Below are 7,997 nucleotides of genomic sequence, written 5' to 3' on the forward strand. Positions count from 1 at the left end.
TCACTAGTGATAGATTTGTCTCTAACTGAATGAGCTGTCTCAAATAAACCAACAAAAATTTTAACTCTTTATAAGTAACAAGAGAGACAGAATTTCCAAATATGGCGTGCAATAACTGCTTTCAGTATAACAAAACTGTGTGTTAGTTTTTGTACAGTGCAGCTGGATTTCCTGTCACTGTGGGCTGCAGAGCACAGTAGTATAGAGCAGAGTCTGATACAGCAGCAGAGGAGATGATCAGATCCACTTGTTTATTTTCACCTTCATGAAGTTTAGCAGTCATTCTTTGGGGAGGGTTGAGACTTAGTTCTCCACGTTGAGAAATATAAAGAAGGAACTCAGGTTTAGATTTTGGATATTGTCTGTACCACTGCAGGTAGTTGTTTGTTGTACCAGTGGTTATTTTGTATCTGCAGGATAGAGTAACATCACCTTCATCTACAACTTTATGAGTGTTAAGTTGCTCTACTGAATTTGCCATGGAGTCACCTGTCATAGAGAAGAGAACATACATTTGTTAAACTTATTCTTCTACAGTCATATTCTTCTATAACACAGACTAAATAATCACCAATTCAAAACATAATACTTTTGAAATAACAAAAAATTGAAAACTCACCTGGTAAAAGCCACAGACACATGAATATAACAGTGAACATGATGACTGGTTTTAGCTGGATGAAAATATTCTGAGGTCTTTATGAAGACTATAAAGGTTCATGAAGCTCCACCCCACAGCATCACATGACAGTGTCACCAGTGTGTGGCTTTACGTTCAGGAGTGAGGTGGACTGGAAGACTCTAACAACACAAGGTTAGAGGTAGTTACCTATGAAACATACAACATTAACTCTCTGGGCTCCGACCATTTTGGGACACTGGCAGAGGTTCTGACATGATCTTACATTTGGTCTTTTTTCAGTCACTTTAAAACACATTAATGGCTAATATCACATAACACTGTATTCAGCACAAACTGGGCTACAATATTATGTAAGTAAAATGTATGTACATGTTTGTATTTTTAAGTAAATGATGTTTATGCGTCGATAGTAAAAAAAAAGAAAAAGAAAAGTTGCTGAAATAAGGCCAAGAAACACATACTAAACATTTGTTCACAAACAATAAAGTTCTCTACTCTTGTAGAGTTGAGAATTTGCTACAAAAAGATGTAAAAACCATTTTACCCACTCATTCACATGAAACAATACATTGATTTAACTTTTGTAAGACAGTTTTTGCTGTGTAAAGGCAATATGCGAGGCCAAAGCACCTGCCTTGTCTCCTGACCGCCACCAGAGGGAACCTTCACCCGAGTTCTAACGACTCCCGAACTACATCTCCCACAAGCCACCGCTCCTGTCATTACCACCACCAGCTGATCCCAATCACAGGCGTTCTATAAAACAGGATCTTGAACTTCCCTTCTCTGCGAAGTCTCGATTTGCCTCTGCTATCGGTCTGAGCGTTTGTCTGTCAGTGTATTCATGGTTTTGACTCTGTTTTGGTTTTTGCTCCCCTTTGTTATTGTCTGCCGCCTGCCCCGACCTTCTGCCTGTATTACCGTTTCTGATTTCTGCCTCACCTTTGATATTGTGACTGCCGATTCTGACCTACGCCTGTCTGTACCTCGAGCTTGTATTAAAAGCGTGCACATGGATCCTCAGTCTCATGACCTGTCATTACAGAAGACTTCGCCGCCACATGATCCAGCCGCTGCCTCACAGCTCGTCTCTCAAGTTCAGCCAGTCAGCGACCACTCCCGACAGCTGGCTCACCTCGCGTCGCTCACGGGAGAACTTGTCACAGCCCTGCAGCACCTGCAAAGTATCCCCACAACCGCCAGCATGATCCCCGCGGCCACTAATCCACGGCTCGCCTTCCCGGAAAAATTCGACGGTGACCCGGCGAGAAGCAGGGGTTTCCTTATGCAGTGTTCGCTGTTTGTGACACAACAACCGGCTATTTATCCTACCGACGCCAGCCGTATAGCCCTGGTTTGCACCCTGCTTACTGGAAGGGCTCTGGAGTGGGCCACCGCCGTATGGAGAGAGGACGGATCAGCGTTCTCTTCCTTCAGCCACTTCCTCGCCCAGTTCCGCAGCGTATTTGATCACATCGCTGGAGGAGAGAGCGCAGAGGAGCATCTCCTGAATATTTCCCAGGGGAGTCACAGCGCAGCGGAGTATGCTTTAACGTTCCGCACACTCTCCGCTCAGACAAATTGGGGGGAGAGACCTCTCAAGCTCCTTTTCCGGAAGGGTCTGAGCCATGAACTGCAAGCCGAGCTCGTTTGTCGTGATGAAGGGAGAAGTTTAGCTGACTTTATGGATCTGTCCATCCGTCTCGACAATCAGATCCGAGCCCGGTGATCGTCCACCCACTCTCCGTCCTCTGAAGGTGCTCCGCCCACACGTCATGCCTCCGCTCATCTCACTCCCGCGGAGAAAGCACGTCGCATGCATCACCGGCTCTGTTTATACTGCGGCGCGCCCGGGCATCGTCTGCCCTCCTGTCCCGTCAGACCACAGAACGAGAGCAAGTTAGTGAGTGTGACTAGTTTCGTCTCGCATACGCAGACAGACGCCCGATTCGCCGTGCGCCTGAACGTACTCGGCGGAAGTATTGGATTAGAGGCACTCATTGATTCCGGTGCTGCTGGAAAATTCATTTTAGAGGAGTGCATCAAAGCCAATGCCATCCCCGTGACAGAGTGTGAGGTCCCCGCAGCCGTCGAAGCGATAGACGGTCGACCCGTCGGGGAAGGACGGATAAGATTCGTCACCGAAGAGATCGAGCTACTGGTGGGTTCCCATCACCGCGAAACGATCCGGTTCTACGTCATTACCTCTCCCCGTCATCCTCTGATCCTGGGGTTACCATGGCTAAAGCTCCACAATCCGATCATCTCCTGGAGAGAACCACGGATTATATCATGGGATCCAGTTTGCGCTCCTCATAACCAGCCCTCCAAAGCCCTGCTTCCACTATACTCCGCAAATACCGCGCTGGCCACTCCCGTCAACCCCGACCTCCCGGCCGAATATCATGACCTCATAGAGGCTTTTAGCAAGGTCAAGGCTACCAAGCTTCCTCCTCACCGTCCCGGTGACTGCAGCATCGAGCTGCTTCCCAATGCCACACCCCCGAGAGGCAGAATCTTCCCGCTCTCTCAGCCAGAGACCGAGGCCATGAATACTTATATCGAGGAGGAACTGGAAAAAGGGTTCATCCGGCACTCCGTGTCACCAGCATCATCCGGCTTCTTCTTCGTAAAGAAGAAGGATGGGGGCCTCCGCCCATGCGTAGACTATCGAGCTCTGAATGACGTGACCGTCAAATTCCGCTACCCGCTCCCCCTGGTCCCCTCAGCCCTGGAACAGCTGCGCCGGGCCAGGTTTTTCACTAAACTAGATTTACGCAGTGCTTATAACTTGATCCGCATCAGAGAGGGGGACGAATGGAAGACCGCCTTCTCCACCCAGTCCGGCCATTACGAATACTTGGTCATGCCGTTCGGCCTATCTAACAGTCCATCCGTGTTCCAATCCTTTATCAATGACGTGTTCCGAGACATGCTGGATCGATGGGTAATCATTTACATTGACGACATACTAGTATACTCTGAAACCATGGAGGCTCACGTCCAGCATGTACGTGCAGTGCTGAAAAGACTGATTCAACATCAGCTCTATGCTAAAGCAGAGAAATGCGAGTTCCACCAAACCTCTACGTCTTTTCTGGGTTACATCATCTCCGCTGGAGGGGTCGCCATGGACGAGTCCAAGGTGGAGGCAGTGTTAAAATGGCCCCGGCCCCAGACTGTCAAGGAATTACAACGCTTTCTCGGCTTCGCTAATTTCTATCGCCGCTTCATTCGTGGATTCAGCACCGTCGTGGCGCCACTCACGTCTATGACAAAAAAAACCTCATCCCGTCTGTCATGGTCACCTGAAGCAACTCGAGCGTTTCACCTGCTGAAAGAGTGCTTCACAACCGCTCCCATCCCTGTCATCACACCTGATCCTTATTGTGTCATTGTCTTCTTGTATTTAACTGTGCCGCGTTGCTTCGTGCAGCGCGGCATCTACTGTGATTTGTCCTGTCTAGTCTGCGTCCTGTTTCCTGTTTTCTGTTATTAAACCCTATTTTGATTTATGCTATCCTGCGTTTGGGTCCGCTCTGTTTCCCGTCGTTACAGAAGATGCCGCCACATGAGGACCCAGCGGGATAGCAGCTACTTGGACCGGCTGACTGGGAGTACTTTTTTTCGTGTTTGTGTTTTTTTTTTCCCCCTCTGGACTTGGCGCGTTTGGCGACGTGGGTCCGCATTTTTTCGGTGAGGGGCGCCGCCTCGCTTTTGGTTTTTTCGCGGGGGGCGCCGCCTCACTTCCTGGTTGCGGGCCATGTCGCCAGCCCAAGGTTTGTTCTGTTTTTTCAGTGTCCTGTGACATCGCCCCGCACTTTTTGGTGGGGGGCGTCGCTTCACTTTTGGTTTCCGTGGAGGACGTCGCCCCACTTCCTGTCCGCGGGGGTGTCGCAGGCCTGTGTTTTTTCCTGTTTTTGGACTTCCCTGGTTTGTGGAGGATTTATTTTTTTTCCCTCCCGCCCTCCCTTTCCTGGACTTTGGGGGTGGATCTGGCCGGGGTGCGTCTGGGGTTGTGCTCGGCCCTTCAGCTCGGCTGTGGACGTCGCTCGGCCCTTCAGCTCGGCTGTGGACGTCGCTCGGCCCTTCAGCTCGGCTGTGGACGTCGCTCGGCCCTTCAGCTCGGCTGTGGACGTCGCTCGGCCCTTCAGCTCGGCTGTGGACATCGTTCGGCCCTTCAGCTCGGCTGTGGACGTCGCTTGGCCCTCTCTGGCCGCGCCGCCGTGTGCCTTGCTCCCCCCACCTGCCTCGCCGTGTGCCTTGCTCCCCCCACCTGCCTCGCCGTGTGCCTTGCTCCCCCCACCTGCCTCGCCGTGTGCCTTGCTCCCCCCACCTGCCTCGCCGTGTGCCTTGCTCCCCCCATCCTGCATCACCCTGATCCGGTTCGGCCGTTCGTAGTAGAGGTAGACGCATCCAGCACAGGCATCGGAGCGGTGCTCTCTCAACGACAAGGTCCGGCTAACAAGTTGTTCCCATGTGCTTACTATTCTAAGAAACTATCTACCACGGAACGCAATTATGACGTGGGGGACCGTGAGTTACTGGCCATGAAAGCGGCCTTCGAGGAGTGGAGACACTGGCTAGAGGGCGCCCAACAGCCGTTCACGGTTATTACGGACCATAAGAACCTCGAATACCTACGCGCGGCCAAGCAGATGAATCCCCGTCAGGACCGATGGGCCATGTTCTTCACACGATTCAATTTCACAGTAACCTACAGACCCGGTTCGAGAAATATCAAAGCCGACGCACTTTCCCGCCTGAGTAATGAACCTGACCAACCCTCTCGGACAGAGGCCATTATTCCCGAGACTCGAATTATCACTCCAATCCAATGGGACATCATGACCCAGATCTCCCAGGCCAACGCGCTATCTCCACCTCCCAACGATTGTCCCGCTACCAAAACCTACGTACCCGAGACCTTACGCTCCGCCCTGTTACATCTGTTACACACTACACCCAGCTCTGGTCATCCCGGCGTATCAGCCACGCTCCATCTGGTACGAAACACTTTCTGGTGGCCCTCTCTGTTCCAGGACACCCAGGAGTTTGTAAGGAGGTGTGCCGTGTGCAACATGTCCAAGTCATCACATCAGCTCCCGGCAGGCTTACTGCAACCTCTACCCATCCCTCAACGGCCCTGGTCTCATATCGCCATCGATTTTATTACCGACCTGCCCAAGTCCGATAACTGTACCGTCATCCTCACAGTCGTAGACCGGTTCTCCAAAGCGTGCCGCCTGATTGCGCTACCCAAGCTACCCACGGCTTTCGAAACGGCTGAAACCTTGTGCAGTAATGTGTTCCGGTTCTACGGCATTCCCGAGGACATCGTCTCGGACAGGGGCCCACAATTCACTTCCCGAGTGTGGGCAGCTTTCTTCAAAAGACTGAATATGAACGTCAGCCTAACCTCGGGATACCATCCACAATCCAATGGGCTAACCGAACGTCTCAACCAGGAGCTCACTCGCTTTCTTCGTTCCTACTGTCACGATCACCAGACTGACTGGAGCAAATATCTAATGTGGGCAGAATACGCACAGAACTCGCTCATCAAGCCAGCCACCGGTCTCACGCCCTTTCAATGTGTCCTCGGATACCAGCCTCCCCTGTTCCCCTGGTCCGGTGAACCCTCTGATCTACCTGCCGTAGATGATTGGTTCCGTAAGAGCGAGGAAACCTGGAGCGTGGCACACCGCCAGTTACAGAGAGCCATCCGCCGCCAGAAGCGCCAACCCGACAGACGGCGTAGACCACATCCTGACTATCAGCCAGGGCAATGGGTATGGCTCTCCACCCGTGACATACGACTCCGTCTCCCCTGCAGGAAACTCAGCCCCAGGTTCGTGGGTCCTTTTAAGGTGCTTAGACAGGTGAATCCTGTTTCCTACCGCCTGGCACTTCCACCAGGCTACCGCATATCTCCCACGTTTCATGTTTCACTCCTTAAGCCTGCCGACGGTCCGAGAGGGGGGCGAGAGGAAACTGCCGAACCACCAGCGCCACCGCCCTTGCTGATTGGGGACGAGGTAGCGTACCAGGTTCGCAGCCTCCTTGACTCCAGACGCCGGGGCGGCCAGCTCGAGTACCTGGTCGATTGGGAGGGATACGGACCAGAGGAACGGTCATGGGTGAGAGCACGGGACATCCTAGACCCCTCACTTACTGCTGAGTTTCACCAGTCCCATCCAGACAAGCCAGCCCCTCGACCTCGCGGGCGGCCCCGACGGCGCGCTCTTCCTCGCTTCGGGAGCCGCTCGCAGGGGGGGGGCTCTGTTATGAATGAAGCACCTGCCTTGTCTCCTGACCGCCACCAGAGGGAACCTTCACCCGAGTTCTAACGACTCCCGAACTACATCTCCCACAAGCCACCGCTCCTGTCATTACCACCACCAGCTGATCCCAATCACAGGCGTTCTATAAAACAGGATCTTGAACTTCCCTTCTCTGCGAAGTCTCGATTTGCCTCTGCTATCGGTCTGAGCGTTTGTCTGTCAGTGTATTCATGGTTTTGACTCTGTTTTGGTTTTTGCTCCCCTTTGTTATTGTCTGCCGCCTGCCCCGACCTTCTGCCTGTATTACCGTTTCTGATTTCTGCCTCACCTTTGATATTGTGACTGCCGATTCTGACCTACGCCTGTCTGTACCTCGAGCTTGTATTAAAAGCGTGCACATGGATCCTCAGTCTCATGACCTGTCATTACAATATCAGTCTCTGTTTTCCATGACAGAACGGACTGCCTGCTGCTTGCCTGGATGTTGGTCTTGAGTCTCTTTGCAACAGGTGCATTATCACTGTCAGTGTTAAATCTGTAAATAAATTAATAAATGGTTAGGGTTAGAAAAAATATTAATTTAAAATAAAATATAAAATAAAATTATTACTCAGTATTTCACTGTAGCAGTGACACTTTAATAAACTGTACTTACACATTAGTCTCAGTTCCTTTGAGAACTGAAAGAGACCTATGGCATGTGTGAGTAGCAGGTAAAGGTGATGCAGACACATTCCTAATAAAAAAAAAAAAAAAAAAAAATCATCATCATGTATTTTCCAAAGCACTAAAGCAGCACATTAGTAATACTAATATAGTGCACGCATAACAGAAAAATGGGTAGATGTGGCTTACACTGGATGAATGTCGGTCACGTTGCTGCGTGCCCTCGTATGAGGAAATGAAGGTGAAAGTGTTGCAGCCACATTCCTAAAAAAAAAATCATAATTAGTATCATCGTGTATTTTCCAAAGTACTAAGCAACACATTAGTAAAAATAATATATAACTAATATATACTAATATAAAATATAACAGAAAAATGGGTACATGTGGACGTACTCTTCGGAC

General features: G+C 50.7%; 1 long non-coding RNA gene across 1 annotated transcript; it reads right to left on the reverse strand.

Moving 5' to 3' along the window:
- Positions 1 to 7,363: 7,363 nt before the first annotated feature.
- On the reverse strand, positions 7,364 to 7,857 carry LOC132841464 (uncharacterized). Its single transcript, XR_009647926.1, has 3 exons — positions 7,783 to 7,857; positions 7,583 to 7,663; positions 7,364 to 7,462 (listed from the first exon to the last, which is right to left on the reverse strand). It is a non-coding gene; the product is annotated as an uncharacterized LOC132841464 (long non-coding RNA).
- Positions 7,858 to 7,997: the final 140 nt, after the last annotated feature.

The sequence above is a fragment of the Tachysurus vachellii genome, unplaced genomic scaffold (genome assembly GCF_030014155.1).
Source record: "Tachysurus vachellii isolate PV-2020 unplaced genomic scaffold, HZAU_Pvac_v1 HiC_scaffold_73, whole genome shotgun sequence".
Classification (NCBI taxonomy): Eukaryota; Metazoa; Chordata; class Actinopteri; order Siluriformes; family Bagridae; genus Tachysurus; species Tachysurus vachellii.